The following is a 17,236-nucleotide window of genomic DNA, read 5'->3' as shown; positions in this document are numbered from 1 at the left end:
GCCCAGTGCCATGGGGAACAGTGGCAGCCAGGCCACCTGCGAAGGGTGGGGGGGGGGGAGCCCAGAGCCCAGGCTGTGCCACCAGGAAGTGCTGAGTTACAACTGCCCCTTGCCAGGGGGAGACTTGACAAGATATGTAACTGCCCTCATCCTCAGCCTCCGCACCCCAAAAACTGCGACTCCTAGTGCTTAGCACTTAACGTTGTGAGGACGAGCATGTAGTAAACACTCAATATAACTGTTCTTGTCTATTCCAGCTCACACATTTAGTGGCTTTGCATCTGTCCATGGTACAGGCCCTGAATATAGGACAGTCTCAGAACTGTAAAACATGCCAGGGTGCTCAGGACTAGAGCAGAACAACTGGCCGAAACCTGCGGCTCCTGAGCTGGGCACATCACAGAGAATAAAATATAAAAATGTAAAAGCCGTGCATCCAGAAGCTTCGTCAATCAGACAGCCTGAGACTGGATTTGCGTTCCTTTCACTCTGGAATGACTTGGTGGTGTTAAGTCTGTGATGCCTTGGCCTTAGCAACCCTGTGTTTTCTTTCTTTCTGTCTGTCTGTCTGTCTGTCTGTCTTTCTTTTTTGAGATGGAATCTCCCTGTGTCACCCAGGCTGGAGTACAGTGGCGCAACCTCGGCTCACTGCAATCCCCACCTCCCGGGTTCAAGTGATTCTCCTGCCTCAGCCTCCCGAGTAGCTGGGATTATAGGTGCACGCCATGATGCCTGGCTAATTTTTGTATTTTTAGTAGAGATGGGGTTTCACCATGTTGGCCAGGCTGGTCTTGGACTCCCGATATCAGGTGATCCACCCATCTCAGCCTCCCAAAGTGTTGGGATTACAGGCGTGAGCCACCATGCCCGGCCCCCTGGCTTCCTTTCTAAGGATACATTCTGCCTGTGCTTCAGAGAAGAGGGGTTTTCATCAGCTCCTGGATGGAATGGTGTCGGCACCAGGGAACCCCCACTAGAGACCTGGAGAAATCAGGGAAATGAAATGACTGAGCCCTCTGTAGCAGGTGAGTGGGGACAGGCTGTGATTGTAAGTTGTCAGCTTCTGCATTTGCCCCAAACAAGCTGGGCCAGAACCCCTGGGGTTCACCTTCCCACAGCAGCTGCCTCTACCATTTCCAGAGCCTGACCAAGGAATGTGACTCAGGGTGCTGGGCTGATGGAGAAGGGCTGCTGTAGGTTTGATCTTGGCTTTGCCTGGGCCTGTCAGCATGCTACAGGTCTGGGGGCCACTGAGTCCCGCCCCTGCTGGGTGCCTCTGTACCTTATAACTGGGCCTCTGCCTACATTTCTGTCTTGTTAACACTTCAGTTTTTCATGAGAGCAGAGCCTGTCTCAAACCTCAGTTCATTTGCCTGTTGGCCCCGAAACCCTAATTAGACCTAGCCAGTGGAAAGGGGTTGGCAGTGGTGGTAAAGATGTGAAGATACAAGGAACCAGGTGCTTTTCCTGTTAGTGCCAGCCCTGACTGACGCCGACCCCTACTCTGGAAAGGGTTGTCAGTAGTTCTCTAGTCCAGTGTTAAGTTCTGCATAGAAAGGGTTCCATGGTCATGATCAAACACTCTGTCACCATCTCCCCCACATGCCATGCCTTAGAGATTGGATATTCCCATAATCATATGAAGGGTTTTGAGATGTCCTGCACTGGAGAAACTTGTTTAGTGTCATTGAATCCAGCATTTCTCAAGCATGTTGGACCAAGGAACCCTCTTTTCAGGTCAGTTCTTTACATCCTTCAGAAGTAGTGTTTCACAGAACCTACCTTGAAAACAAGGCCCAAACCAGGCCACAGCCACCTCGTGACAGCTATCAGCTGCTTTGACTTGTGGCTGCACTCCACCCTAGATGGCATCTCCTTAGATACTGAACCCTGCTGAAATAGAACCTGAGGTCATTGCATCATGAGCCAGCACAGCCTGGCCCATCTTCCTAGCCCTAATCCCACTCAGCCTTGGCTTCCTTCCACTAGCCACCAGTTTGCCTAGGACAGCAGAAGAGAGGATTCCCCTGTGTGTTCACGTCTGCCACACCACCCTCACTATTCCCACCCAGATAATGATACCTAAAAGGTGCAGCTTGCCTTGGGGCTGGGAGCCCATTGGACAGAGATTTTCTTGCTTCTCACCTTTGAAAACAAGAATTTAATTCTTATCCCTATACTCCACTCACACACATATTTCCCTTCTTCCCTCCTCCCAATATAAATATTTAGTTAAATGAGTATTTGGTATTTACATTATCGTGACTATGGAAAAATTATCCACAAGTGAGTCATTTAGGATACTATGATTACTTTTCTTTTCCGGACAACATTTTGTTTTCCCAAGAGCTGATCATTGTCTTTTTTTTTTTTTCTGTTTGCTTAGTTTTCTGCATACTTATCAATAATTCAATCCCACACTCTGCCAAAAAGGAAAACTTCCCCGATATAATCAAATAGTTAGGTAAACTGTTGGTGGTGATTGGTTGGTTGGCAACATCCTTCCTCTAGGAACAATTAGTCCCCTTGCTCCCATCTATACTGGTTGTTCTGGAAGCCTCTGCTTAGCCATAGTTCTGGAAATTCCTTTGCTTCCCTCTAGTGTTGAATTCCACGTTGCCTAGATGCCATGTCTGCATCTTGGTTCATTCTTTTAAGGGAGCAAAACTATAGTCACTTCCTAACAGAAAGTGAATGAGCCCTTGCATGTCCGAGAAATGTCATTATGCTATGCTCACAATTGATTTATAGTTTAGGTATAAAATTCTAGGTTGGAAATAATTCCTCCTCTGAATTTTTACTTTCTATTTTTAAATAATTTTGGACTTACAGAAAAGCTGCAAAGACACTGCAGAGTTCTATGTAATGTCTTTATGCAGCTCACATAGCCATAGTACAATGATCAAAACTAAGAAAATAACTTTGGTACACTACTACTTACTAAACTACAGACTTCAGATATAACCAGTGTTTCCAATGTCGTTTGATTTTCCCATGATCCAATCTGAGATTCCACTTTGCTTTGGTTGCTAAGTCTTCTCAGTCTCTTCTGTCCTAGGCAGTCTTTCTTTGTCTTTCATGACTTTGACAGTTTTGAAAAAGACTGGTCAGTTATTTTTTTGGAATGTCCCTCAATTTGGATTTGTTTGATGTTTTCCTCATGATTAGACAGTTATGGGTTTGGAGCAAGAATACCATGGAGGTAACGTGCCCTTCTCAGTACATCGTGTTGGGTGCTTGATGTTGATCAGACTTATTACTGGTGATGCTAACCTTGATCATGTGGTGAAAGTGGTTTCTGCTAGTTTCTCCATCATAAAGTTTTTTCCTTTTGCAGATAATAAATATATTAGTGGACATACTTTGAGACTATGTAAATATCCTATTAATCCTCAAACTTTTACCAACTAATTATAGCATTCATTGATGAATCTTGCCTGCAACAATTATTACTGTAGTGTTCTAATAGTGATTTTCTTTTTTCCTCATTTCTTTTACATTTATTAATTGGAATTCTCTTGTAGGGTAGAGCTATTTCTTCTCCATTTATTTAGTCATTCAATTATTTATTTTTATTGGCACTGACTCATATTTATTTTATCCTATGGGTCACTGGACAATTTTGTTGTTCAAATTGCCCTCGGAAATTAGAAGGCTTTGCTCCATTATCATTTATTTATTTATTTATTTATTTTTATTTTTTATTTTTTATTTTTTGAGACAGAGTCTCGCTCTGTCGCCCAGGCTGGAGTGCAGTGGTGCAATCTCGGCTCACTGCAAGCTCCACCTCCCAGGTTCACGCCATTCTCCTGACTCAGCCTCCAGAGTAGCTGGGACTACAGGCACCCGCCACCACGCCCGGCTACTTTTTTGTATTTTTAGTAGGGACGGGGTTTCACTGTGTTAGCCAGGATGGTCTCGATCTCCTGACCTCATGATCCGCCCGCCTTGGCCTCCCAAAGTGCTGGGATTACAGGCGTGAGCCACTGCACTCGGCCCCATTTATTTATTGTTTTAGAGATAGGGTCTCACTCTGTCACCCAGTTTGGAGTGCAGTGGCACCATCATAGTTCACTGCAGCCTCAAACTCCTGAGCTCAAGCCATCCTCCTGCCTCAGCCTCCCAAGTAGCTGTGACTACGTAGGTGCATGAAACCAGGCCTGGCTAATTATTTTATTTTTTGTAGAGACAAGGTCTCACTTTGTTGCCCAAGTTGGTCCCAAACTCCTGGCCTCGAGTGTTCCTTCTGCCTCAGCCTCCCAAAGTGCTGTGATTACAGGTGTGAGCCATGGCACCTGGCTCCATTATCCTCTTTTTTTTTTTTTTTTGAGGCGGAGTCTTGCTCTGTTGCCCAGCCTGGAGTGCAATGGTGCAATCTCAGCTCACTGCGACCTCTGCCTCTTGGGTTCAAGCCGATTCTCCTGCCTCAGCCTCCCAAGTAGCTGGGATTACAAGCATGTGCCACCACACCTGGCTGATTTTTGTATTTTGGGTAAGAATGGGGTTTTACCATGTTGGCCAGGCTAGTCTCCATCTCCTGACCTCAGGTGATCCACCTACCTCGGCCTCCCAAAGTGCTGGAATTACAGGCATGAGCCACTGCGCCCGGCCCTGGCTCCATTATCCTTTAGATTTTAGTGTGGCTATTAAAAAGTTTAATGCCATTCTGATTCCTGATCTTTTGTATGTGAACTGTTTTCCTCTTTTATGATGTTCAGAAAGTTCACAATATTGTGCTTTTGTGTTTGTTTTTTAAAAGGTATTTTTTAAATTGTATGTAATTTTATATTTAAATATACCGTATATTCAAGTACACAAAATAATATTTTGATATACTTATCTTGATGTATATAGTGAACTGATTACTAGAGTCACGCAAATTAACATACCCATCATCTCATATACTATAGTTTCATTCTTTCTTTATTTCTTCCTCTTTTTTTTTTTTTTTTTTTTTTGTGAGACAGAGTCTCACTCTGTCACCCAGGCTGGAGTGCAGTGGCATGAACATGGCTGGCTCACTGCAGCCTCCACCTCCTAGCCTCCTGAATTGCTGGGACTACAAGCACAAGCCACCATGCCCAGCTAATTTTGCTTTTTTATTTTTGGTAGAAATGGGGTCTCACTATGTTGCCCAGGCTAGTCTCAAACTCCTAGGATCAAGTGATCCGCTCCCTGCCAGCTTCCCAAAGTGCTGGAATTACAGGCATGAGCCACAGCACCTGGCCTGTTCTTGCTTTATTTCTCTGATAATTCACGCTCTCTACTTTTTCTCTTTTGTCTTTCTGGAACTGCCATGATTCTGATGCTAAACTTTTGGACTAATTGTTTAGTTTTCCTGTGTTTTCAGTTTCTATTTTTCTTTCTTTTCTTTTTCTTTTTTTTTTTTTTAGATGGTGTTTTGCTCTTTCACCCAGGCTAGAGTGCAGTGGCACAATCTCGGCTCACTGCAACCTCCGCCTTCCAGTTTCAAGCAATTCTCATGCCTCAGCCTCCCAAGTAGCTGGGATTACAGGCTCGTGCCACCACACCCAGCTAATTTTTGTATTTTTAGTAGAGATGAGGTTTCACCATGTTGGCCAGGCTGGTCTTGAACTCCTGACCTCATGATCCGCTTGCCTTGGCCTCCCAAAATGCTGGGATTACAGGTGTGAGCCACTGCACCTGGCCTCAGTTTCTATTTTTCATCTTTTTGTTCTACTTTATAAGAAATTTTTGTTTGTACTTTACCTTCCAGTTTTGCAGTGGATTTTTCAGTGTGGAGCCCAAGAGCACTATCTTCTTTTTGAAATTTTTTTTTGGCCAGGTGCAGTGGCTCATACCTGTAATTCCAGCACTTTGGGAGACTGAGGTGGGAGAATCACTTGAGGCCAGGAATTCAAGACCAACCTGGGCAACACAGCGAGAGCCCATCTCTACAAAAAAAATTTTTTTTAATTAGCTGGGTGTGGTGATGCACACCTGTAGTTCCAGCTACTTGGGAGGCCGAGGCAGGAGGATTGCTTGAGCCCAGGCACTTAAGGCTGCAGTGAGCCATGATCATGCCACTGCACTCCCCTGGGTGACAGAGCAAGACCTTGTCTCAAAATAAATAAATAAATATTTTTTTCATAGCAATCTTGTCAATTATGAATGTAATATATATTCTCACTTTTAAGGCTATTTATTGTTTAGGGGAAGTTTTCTTTTGCTTCCTGCGATGGTCTCTCTTTCCTCTGAGTCAGCTTTTTCCTGTTTGTTTCTGTCTCCCTCTTTCATGTTGAAAGCTTTTTCCTGTTTGTTTCTGTCTCCCTCTTTCATGTTGAAAGCTTTTTCCTGTTTGTTTCTGTCTCCCTCTTTCATGTTGAAAGCTTTTTCTCCGTTTCCTGTCATCCTTTATTGTCCATATCTGAGTAAGGCATTGCGCAGGATATTCACACTGTGCCCGGGTGTGTTACCCGAAGGTCATTGGCGAAGGGAAACGTGTGCCTTTACAGTGGAAAGATCCAGCAGTCACTGCCTCCACCAAGTGATCAAACTTCACTTCACTGCTAGTGACCTATGCAGACGCTGTCTCCAGATACGATGTGACATGAAGGATAGAACTTCAGCTCTGTGTCAGCCGGGCGCAGTGGCTCATGCCTGTAATCCCAGCACTTTGGGAGGCTGAGGCAGGCAGATCACAAGGTCAGGAGATCGAGACCATCCTGGCTAACACGGTGAAACCCCGCCTCTACTAAAAATACAAAAAATTAACCAGGCGTGGTGGCACGCGCCTGTAGTCCCAGCTACTTGGGAGGCTGAGGCAGAAGAATTGCTTGAACCCGGGAGGCGGAGCTTGCAGTGAGCTGAGATAGCACCACTGCACTCCAGCCTAGGTGACAGAGGGAGACTCCATCTCAAAAAAAAAAGAAAACAAAAACTTGAGCTCTGTGTCTTGTCAAAGGTGTCTGATCTGAATCTAGTCAAGCCTTTAGATCTCACTTCCAGTTTATGGGATTTACAAGATATAGAGGTACAAGTTAAATGACGGTACAAGGAAACAATCAGACAAATCAGATATGAGATGCTCCTTCCACTAAATGGCCTGGCCTACTCAAAAAGTCAGCATTGTGGGGAAAACAAGAGGTTGGGAATATTCTAGTAAGGAGAATAAAGAGACATAAGAGCCAAATGCAATGTGTGCACATGGAAAAGACATTCTAGGGCCAATGCAGGAGGCTAGAATATGGATTCAACATGAGACAACATTAGAAAATTGTTTAAATTTTCTTAGGTGTGTCATGGATTTAGTTATGTGTGATAATGTCCTTATTCTTTGAAGATAGATACTGAAATATGTACGGGAAAATATTATTATGGCTGCAGCTCATTTTCAAATGGTTCAGAAAAACAATATACACAGCTGCGCGTGGTGGCTCATGCCTATAATCCCAGCACTTTGAGAGACCAAGGCAGGTGAATCACCTGAGGTTGGGAGTTCGAGACTAGCCTGGCCAACATGGCAAAACCCCATCTCTACCAAAAATACAAAAATCAGCCGGGCCTGGTAGTGCATGCCTGTAATCCCAGCTACTCAGGAGGCTGAGGCAGGAGAATCACTTGAACCCAGGAGGTGCAGGTTGTGGTGACTCGAGATTGTGCCACTGCTCTCCAGCCTGGGCAACAGAGTGAGACTATGTCTCAAAAAAAAAAAAAAAAAAGGAAAAGAAAAACAACATACACAACACACACATATCTAAAGATAAATATGGTAAGGTGCTAACAACTGCAGAACAGAGGGAGTGGGCACATTGTACTGTTTGTGTTGTTTTTCTGTATGTTTACATTTTTCCATAATAAAAATGTAGGAAAAAAGGGGGAGGTAACAAAAAGCTGATAGAAGGTTGTGTGAGCCCCGTGTATGTGGCCAGGACTCGTCAGTTGGTGAACCAGCAATTCCAGCAGGGACCTTCGGATGCTAGTGCCGTCAGTCTTCTCCCCAGCCAATCAGCACTCCTGGAGAGGAGCTCCCAGCCCCTGCCTGGGGTGTGTGGGCCTCACTGCCAACACATGGGAGCTGAATTCAGATTTTCACTGAATTCTCTTGTTTTCTTTCTTTTTTTTTTTTAGACAGTATCTGGCTCTGTCACCTAGGCTGGAGTGCAGTGGCGTGATCTCGGCTCACTGCAGCCTCAACCTCCCAGGCTCAAGTGATCCTCCCTACCTAAGCCCCAGCCCCAAGTAGCTGGGACCACAGGTGCCCGCCACCACACTCAGCCAATTTTATTTTTTTTTTAGAGACAGGGTCTCCCTATGTTGCCAGACTGGTCACAAACTCCGGGCTCAAATGATTCTCCCGCCTCAGCCTCCCAAAGTGCTGGGATTACAGGCATGAGCCACCACGTCCGGCCTAAATTCTCTTGTTTTAATAGGTGTCTCACCCCATCCTCAACTGGGGGAAGCCTCCTAAAGAAACCCACAGCCTTCTGCCCGGGAGCAGAGGGCAGCTGCCTGCCTAATAAAATGGGAAGGATTCCGAGGGTCTCTTTTCCTCCAGACTTTCCCCCAGTCCTGTTTCCAGGCCCACTTCGGTGCTCCTGATCTGCCAGCCTGAGGTCTCCTGGGGTTTGGTGCCTAAGGGCTTGCTCATGACTGTGAGGCTGTGTCAAGCGTGGTCTCTAGAGCCGAACCTCGGAGAGGTTCAGATTCTGCTGTGTAACCTGGGGCAAATTAAACCTTTCTGTGCCTAGTCTCCAATATTAGGGTACAAATCCTGCTAGCATTTTTGGGGGATCGCAAAAGTGAATATACCTTCAACCCTTAGACCAGTGGCTGGCACGGAGTAAATCCTTGAGGCTACACAGACACACACACCCCAACCCCCAGCAGATGTAGGTTTCTGATTTCTCTGGTCTGTGCGGTCACTTCCCATTTTCTGTAATTATATTGCTATCTCCAGTCTGGTACTCTTTCTTCTGCTTTGCCTTTGTAGGTTTTGGCTTTTTTTTTTTTTTTAATCCCTTTCTCTCTCTGGTGAGACATACATATACATACAGTTATATATACAGTTAAACATACATATACATTCACAACATTAAGCCACAAGTCTCAATGACTCTCTTTTTCTTCCTTTCTTTTTCTTTCTTTCTTCTTTTTCCTCTTTCTCTCTTCTTTCTTTTTTTTTTTTTTTTTTTTTTTGAGATGAAGTCTCGCCCTGTCGCCCAGGATGGAGTGCAGTAGCGCGAGCTTGGCTCACCACAACCTCCGCCTCCCGGGTTCAGGCCATTCTCTGGCCTCAGCTTCCCAAGTAAGTGGAATTATAGGCATCTGCCACCACGCCCAGCTAATTTCATTTTTTTAGTAGACACAGGGTTTCGCCATGTAGACCAGGCTGGTCTCGAATTCCTGACTGCAGGTGATCCACCTGCCTCGGCCTCCCAAAGTGCTGGGATTGCAGACATGAGCCACCACGTCCGGCCAGCTCCCTCCCTCCCTCCCTTCCTTCCTTCCTTCCTTCCTTCTTTCCTCCCTTCCTTCCATTCTCTCTTTCTTTCTTTCTCTTTTTCTTTCCTTTTCTTGCTTTCTCTATTTCTTTCTTTCTTCTTTCTCTCTCCTTCTTTCCTTCCTCACTCTCTCCTTCCCTCTTTCTCTTTCCCTCCCTCCCTTCCTTCCTTCCTGCCTTCCCTCCTTCCCTCCTCTCCTCTCTTCTCCTTCTCCTTCTCCTTCCTAAAGATCTGCTTTAGGTAATGTATTCCTGAACTCACAGGGCACTGATGACCAAGCCTGGGGAGTGAATGTCCATACTTCTGAGTCCTGTCCGGAACCAGCCCCTAATGTTATCTAGAAAATGCATCAGAAGTGCCGTAAGCTGAGCCTGCTGCTTAGTGTTCCCTGAGCTCCTTCCCAAAACCTCTTGAGTCATCACTGACTGAGGGGAAGGAAGGGTGTGGGGTGGGGCCACCCCAAAGCTTGTGTAAGAACCTTGTGACCTACAGCTGTGGGGGAACAAAACAACCCTCAGGCTTCTGCCCCAACTTCACAGGGTTCTTGGTTCCTAGGGCTCATCCAGTTGTCCTAGGGAACATAATCCTATCTTTAAAATGGTAGAAGCGGTACCTTTGCAGATGACTTGCTTGAAGAGTTTTAAACCCTGGCTTAAAAGAATGGATTCCCTCCCCCACTAGGGTTAGGCCCATGGAATTTTGCAATCATACTTTCTCAGCCTGGGTCATGATGCTGTCCTTCTGCATTTGGAGAAGCCTCACTCGAAGTGAGGATACAACTGAGGAAAATGTGGCTTTTCCAGTGAAAGGCTGAAGCAACCCTCTGGCTGGTTGTGCCTTGGACCTCAGCATTCTCTGAATGACAATAAAGAGTTTGTGCTGCCTTTTTTCCATTTGCCATTCCCCACCCCATCCCAGATCCATTCTCCAAACTTGTCCGCCCTGTTTTACACTCTAGGAGGCTAATCTCTAATGGAGACTTGGCCGAAATCTCAGGGTCAGAGGAAGGAGAAGCCAGATTATTATTCCTTCCCTAGCCTAAAGGGGTGCTCCTGGGCCAGCTATAATATTTAGTTCTGTGGCTCCACAGCTGGAGGCCACCCTTCCAAGTGCCTGGAAAAGGTGGCAGCCCCCTACCCAGGAGGTCCTGCCTGTGTGGATGATAATACCTATTTGGTCCAAATTCATAATGGCCTTAGGCAAAGCTGTGAAGGTCCCACCCTTTCTCTTTTTGGCAGCGTCAGTCCATCATTCTTTCAGGCTCTTCTCAACATTTAGCTTTGCTGCCTCACAAACGCTGTCCTGAAAAGGGCTGGATAATTCATTCTCATTAAAAGGTAAATGACCATCCCTGCTGTCCTTCTTCTAGGGATGTTTTCTTTGAAAAGCTGAAGTCCAAGGAATGAAGCACTCATTGTAGAGTTTCAAAGAGGACCTGAGTGTGGGATTCAATTTCCAGTCTTCTGAAATCCTTCCTGTCTTTTCAACTTACCAGCCTTTGCTGGAGGAGGGTGCATTCGAAGTGCGTGGAGAGGCTCATGCTGGGCTTTCCAGTACTCAGACTGCAAGAGCTTTGGTCTAAGGAGGGGGAGAGGAGAAGTCCTGGGATAGAAGTGTTCATTGTGGTAGAGAGGAGGCTGGGAGCTAAATGTCCAGCAGCCTCCAGAATGCTTAAGAACAACAGTCTTAGGCCCTGCACTTCCTTCGGCCCCCACCCCCACACTTTCCATCAGCCAAGGGACCCTCCTTCCCCCAAAACAAGTCTCGTTCTGGAGAGTTCCAAGGATGGTGGAAGGGAACATCAAGAAGAGCCTAGGCCCTAAGAACTCTATGCTTCATTTACATTTTAACATCCATCAGTGGGACTTAATATTAATAGCTCTCCCTTATTGAAAGTTCGGCTGTAAGTTAAGGGCAGGGACTGGGTTTATATCTCCTTCATCTGTGTATCTCTTAAACATAGCTCAGTGATTTGCTCAAGAAACACAAGTCAAGGCCTGGCACAGTGGCTCATGCCTGTAATCCTAGCACTTTGGGAGGCCGATGCAGGAGGATCACTTGAGCCCAGGAGGTGGAGACCAACCTGGGCAAGATGGTGAGACCCCCATTTCTATTTTTTAAAAATCTTAATTATCCAGGCATGGTGGCCCATACCTGTTGTCCCAGCTACTCAGGAGGCTGAGGCCAGAGGATCCCTTGGGCCCAAGAGTTTGAGAATACAGTGAACTGTGATCACACCACTGCACTCCAACCAGGACAACAGAGCAAGACCCCCATCTCTAAAAATATATAATACAATTAAAAATAAAGAAATACAAGTTGACTAGATGAACACAGGAGCTCACTTAATTCTCACAAGAACCTTGTCAGGTACTTCCTAGCATCATTTCCGTTCTGCGGATGAGGTAGTTATGGCTTAGAAGGGTTAAATAATTGGCCCAAGGGTACCCTATTGGTGAGGGGTAGGGCTGGTGTTCTAGTCAGTTCTGACTGACTTCAAGCCCAGACTCTAAGGCAAGACACTCAACTGCATTTAGACAATGCCAGTTTGGACAAAGGGTGGTCTTGCATCTCCCTTTTTGTAGCAATTCTCTCACAGAAGTATTTTTATAACTCTGAGAAATCTTTATATACATTTCTTTATATCCTTTATATTTTCTCTCCAGGTTAAGCCAGCACTTAACACCACATGAAATTGAAGTTCACGGAATTCAAAGACGAGGTAAAATAAAAATTGCAAGAGATGTAGTGTGTGATGTTTCTAATCCAGAGATTATTTATAATTAGGCTGCCTCCTTTTATTTGAAGGATTGGAAGTGCTTTTATGAGAACCAGTTTGTTTAGGTTTGCAATTTCATGCTTGAAGGAACCTGCAAAAATATCAGTGTGCCCCAGATCAGGGGCAAGCAGGAGGACTCATTGTCAGGTTCTAGCTCGAGATCTAAGGCAGAATAATGCCATTTCTCAAGGAGAATTTAAAAATACTTATCATCTATAGCTACATAGCCAAGTTTCCTGGGGGTGAATGTCTCAGAGGAGTGGAAATCAAGACAATTAAGTGAAAATAAAAGGCTTTTTTCTTTTCTAAAATTGTTTTGTGGCCAGGCATGGTGGCTCACCCCTGTAATCCCAGCACTTTGGGAGGCCAAGGCAGGAGGATCACTTGAGCCCAGGAGTTCAAAAGCAGCCTGGGCAAAAAGCAAGAACTTGTCTCTAATAAAAACATTTTTTTTCTAAGATGGAGTTCTGTTCTTGTTGCCCAGGCTAGAGTGCAATGGCACTATCTCGGCTCACCACAACCTCCACCTCCCAGGTTCAAACAATTCTCCTACCTCAGCCTCCCGAGTAGCTAGGATTACAGGCATGCACCACCATGCCCAGCTAATATTTTTTTTTTCTTTAGTAGAGACGAGGTGTCTCCATGTTGATCAGGCTGGTCTCAAACTCCCGACCTCAGGTGATCCTCCCACCTTGGCCTCCCAAAGTGCTAGGATTACATGCGTGAGCCACCAGGCCCGGTGATCTGCCTGCCTCAGCCTCCCAAAGTGCTGGGATTACATGCGGGAGCCACCACGCCTGGCCTTCTAATAAAAATTTTTAAAAAATAACCAGACATGGGGGGCATGCCTGTAGTCCCAGCCAGTCAGAAGGCTGACATGGGAAGATCACTGGTGCCCACGAAGTTGAGGCTGCAGTGAGCCATGATTGTGCCACTGCACTCCAGCCTGGGTGACAGAGTGAGAACCCGTCTCTAAAAATAAATAAATAAATAAATAGATACTTGTTTTGTTTTTCCTGAGCTGCTGCTCTTATGAGCCATGTGGGAAGGAAACTCCAGGTCACCCTTCACACACTGTAAAAGACTTTCCTTAGTGAGTTCAGGAACAGTCACAGGTGTTCATACTCTTGCCCATGGGGAGGGCCGCAAGTCATGTTGAACTGTGTTCATCATTTCCTAACTAAGCGCCCTCCAAAAACCGCCTTGACTTTTCCCTTGCTCACTAGGATGCCTTTGAGTTGAGCAGTTGATCTGACTGATCCTGGGTGTGGCTGAAAGCTCACAGAGTCAGGGGACGATGGGCCTGTGGAGAAAATATTATTAAAAGTAAACCTCTGCCAACCCAGGAAATCTCTCCACAAAGGGAGTGGAGAAAGAAAACTGTTTCATTAGTGAATAAGCATTCAACTAAAATGTAATGCACATCCCACACAATCCCCTAAGAGACTACAAAGACAGAAAGAGACCTCACCCTTTTATAGAGTCATGCAGAGGTGACCTATTCCAGACAGGTTCTCCACATAGACAATAGCTAGTCAGTCCTCAAGTAAGAGGACTTGACAGCCCCATTTGTTGCACAGAGTTTACCACAGATTCACCTGGTAACTGATGTCACCATCTATGTTAGCTAATTGGCTTTATCCAAAGGAAAAACAAACCTCTCATAGCTTTAGGACAGGAGGTAGTTTTGCAACTTAGAGCGAGGCACCTGCCAGGTCAGGCTCCTACCCTCCCATTGAAACTCTTGATGATTACGTTTCAAAAGGTTGGTTCCTTGGTCCTTGAAAAAGATATTTCTAAGTCCTAAAGCTGCCAAGAGGCTTATTTAGCTTCTTAAATTTATTATTTATTATTATTTTAAAGCACAGGGCCCCTGTTGCTGCCCAGCTGGAGTGCAGTGACGCAATCATGGCTCACTGTAACTTTGAACTCCTGGCCTCAAACAGTCCTCCTACCCCAGCCTCCAAAAGCGCTGGGGATAACAAGCGTGAGCCCCCTCACCTGGCCCTTATTTAGCTTTTTAAAAGATTTACATACATCTCAAAGAGACAGAGGAAAGAACTTAAAAGTTGAAGTTTCCTAAAGTAAAATCTCTAAGAAAAGGGAGGGAGGTGAAGTCTCTTCCCTTATTTTCCACAAGGAGAATTAAAACTCTTATTTTTTTAGTTGATACATAATAGATGTATATACTTTTGAAGTATATGTAATAATTTGGTAACATTAATATAATCAAATCAGGGCAACTGGAATATCCATCACCTTAAACACTTATCCTTTCTTTATGCTAGGAACATTCAAATTATTCTCTTGTAGCTTTTTTGAAACGCATATTAGATTAATGTTAATTATAGTCACCCTACTGATCTATCAAACAGGCCTCTTCTTTCAATGTGAATTTGCAGACTAGGCGCAGTGGCTCATGCCTGTTATCCCCACACTTTGGGAGGCCAGGGCAGGAGGATTCGTTGAGGCCAAGAGTCTGAGACCAGCCTGGGCAACATGGCAAAACCATGTCTCTACAAAAGATTAAAAATGAGCCGAGTGGGGTGGCTACTCCACGTAGTCTCAGTTACTCAGGAGGCTCAGGTGGGAGGATCATTTGAGCCCAGGAGGTGAATGCTGCAGTGAGCCGAGATCGCACCACTGCACTCCAGCCTGAGTGACAGAGAGAGACCCTGTCTCAAAAAAAAATTTAAAAAAAAATTTTTTTTTTAATTGTATTTGCTCTTACAGGCCCAAGAGGCAGCAGCAAAGGTCAGCATCTCCACCACCCCATCAGGTCTTGCCCATGTTGACCCAGGTGCTGGGACAGGAGGCACACACTGAACTTACTGCTCCCGTTGACTTCTCATCTGGTTCCAGGTCTCCACTTTCCACCCTTTTCCTCCATAGACTAAAAGCTAAGTCATTCTGGGTGTGACGTGTGTCTAGAAAGAGTGTGTCTGGCTTCTTGTTTTTACCACAAAGTGTGCCTGAGATATAGGTCTGTGCCGCCATTTTGGCTCTCAAGCCAGGGAACCTCTTGGTGTTCTCATTTTGGAATTTTATTCTGGACAGTTCGGAGGACCCAGGGACTCCTTACTGTGATACCCGATTCTCTGGCTTTAATCAATTATTCATTATTCACTCAGGTACTTAATGAACAACTCTCAATATCTAATTTTGTTCCAGGCTTTGAAGAGGGTCAGAAGGATGGAAGACTTGGCCCCTCCTCTCTAGGAGTGTACACCATGCCTGAGGAGACCACATATCAACATGGAACAGCCCCGGTTAGGGCACAAGGGCGCTGGAGCCTGGACAGTCATGCCATGGGAGCTCAGTGGGAGGCTGGACTTAGGCTGAGGTGTGTGGGGAGAGCTTCCTGGACAGCTGGGATCTAAGGATGCTTAAATCATGGACAGGAAAGCAGCTGCAGCCTAACGAAGAGCAAGGGTGTTAGGAGGCTTCCCTAAAGTTCTGTGACCCTGTAGAACTGTTGCCACTGCTATGGTCACTACTGCAACTATAAGCACTGCACCTGGCATGGGAGCTTGATGGGCCAGAGCACATGCAAAGAGGGCATCGGAAATCCCAGAAGGGTATGTGGGACCTTGTACCCTGTGGGATTCCCATGCTTACTTCAGGCAAACAGTAAGCCAGTAAGTGGATGGCTGGCAGAGCTTCCCCCAGACTCTGAGGCTCTCAAACCCATCTTTCGTGCAGAGAGAATTGTGTGGTTATCATCCCCAGAACTCACCTGCTGAGTAATTCGATGCGAGTGATTTGATGTTCAGTCCCTCCTAGCAGGAGGCAGACCAGCAGGGAGTTACAGTTAACACTAACTGGGCATGGCTATTGAGGCAGGAGAGTAGGGTCTGGAGGCAGGGAACCTAAGGCTGATTCGCACCGAATTCCTAGAACTGAATCAAAAAGAAAAGCCCACCTCTCCACACCCAAATAACAAAAGGATCAGAGGCTACTCCCTTTGCAACACCCCAACTTCCCCGGCATTGCAGATGAAAACTGAAAGTACCTCTGATTGGTCCCCTCCTGCAACCAGTCAGGCTGGTCACAGGCCAAGTCTTCATTTGCAGAGGAGTATAACTTGGTAAGTTCACTTCAGCCTCTGATTGGTCACTTTCTGCAATCAATCAGACATTTGCATAGGGTGTAACTTTGTATCTTCACTTCAGCCTCTGATTAGTTGCTTTCTGCAATCAATCAGACTGATCGTGGGCCACTATTTCATTTACATAGGGTGTAAACCAAGTAACCAATGGAAAACCTCTAGAGGGTATTTAAACCCCAGAAAATTCTGTAACCAAAGCTCTTGAGCTGCTTGCTCGAGCCCACTCCCACTCTGTGTAGCGTACTTTTGTTTCAATAAATCTGTGCTTTTCTTTTGTTGCTTTGTTTGTGCTTTTTGTCCAATTCTTTGTTCAAAATGCAAAGAACCTAGACAGTTATGACTTTTTGTTTTCATTGTCCTTTTTCCAAAATTGTATCTGAGGGGAGACTTCCTGGGCTCTGTTAAGATCAAGCACATCTGCCTTCAGGGATGATGGGCTTGAGGCAAATACTCAAAGCCACCTGAGGGTCCTCTTGTCCACTGTGTCTATTCCATCAAGGAGCACACATTTGGAGCTGGGGAAGAGCATGGTCCATCTTGGTGTCAGAGAGGAGGCTTCTGTCCTGGCTGAACCAGAGGGATTGCCAAGAGAACAGGAAAAATCGAGCCTATGGCATGAAAGGGCAGCTGTGGTGAACTGTTTGCGCAGACCAATGTGTCAGTAGTGTCTACCTGGGTCAAAAGACACCTCTGGTCTTTCTTTAACCTGTCTCCTTGCCTTCAGGATGCTACCTCTACCCAAATGCTGCTGCCCAGGATATCTTCCTAAGAACAGATCTAATCATGTCACCATCCTGCCAGCACCCCGGGAAGGCTCAGGGTCACATATCAAAACCAGTTCAGGACGTCTAGCATTATGGCAGATGGCCTTCCCATGGAAAAAAA

The 17,236-nt window shown here is 45.7% G+C and overlaps 1 protein-coding gene across 1 annotated transcript in view; it reads left to right on the top strand.

The window, feature by feature from the left end:
• Positions 1 to 16,634, top strand: part of EBPL (EBP like) — a 56,132-nt gene extending 39,498 nt beyond the window's left edge. The window contains exons 5-7 of the mRNA XM_003809815.5: positions 12,131 to 12,186; positions 14,977 to 15,105; positions 15,415 to 16,634. The gene's annotated coding sequence lies outside the window, so the exon portion shown is untranslated. The remainder of the gene's footprint in view (positions 1 to 12,130; positions 12,187 to 14,976; positions 15,106 to 15,414) is intronic.
• The last annotated feature ends 602 nt before the right edge of the window (positions 16,635 to 17,236 follow it).

Source organism: Pan paniscus, chromosome 14, assembly GCF_029289425.2.
Source record: "Pan paniscus chromosome 14, NHGRI_mPanPan1-v2.0_pri, whole genome shotgun sequence".
NCBI lineage: Eukaryota > Metazoa > Chordata > Mammalia > Primates > Hominidae > Pan > Pan paniscus.
The sequence above is the reverse complement of the archived record's forward strand: the minus strand, read 5'-3'. Positions and strand labels throughout refer to the sequence as shown.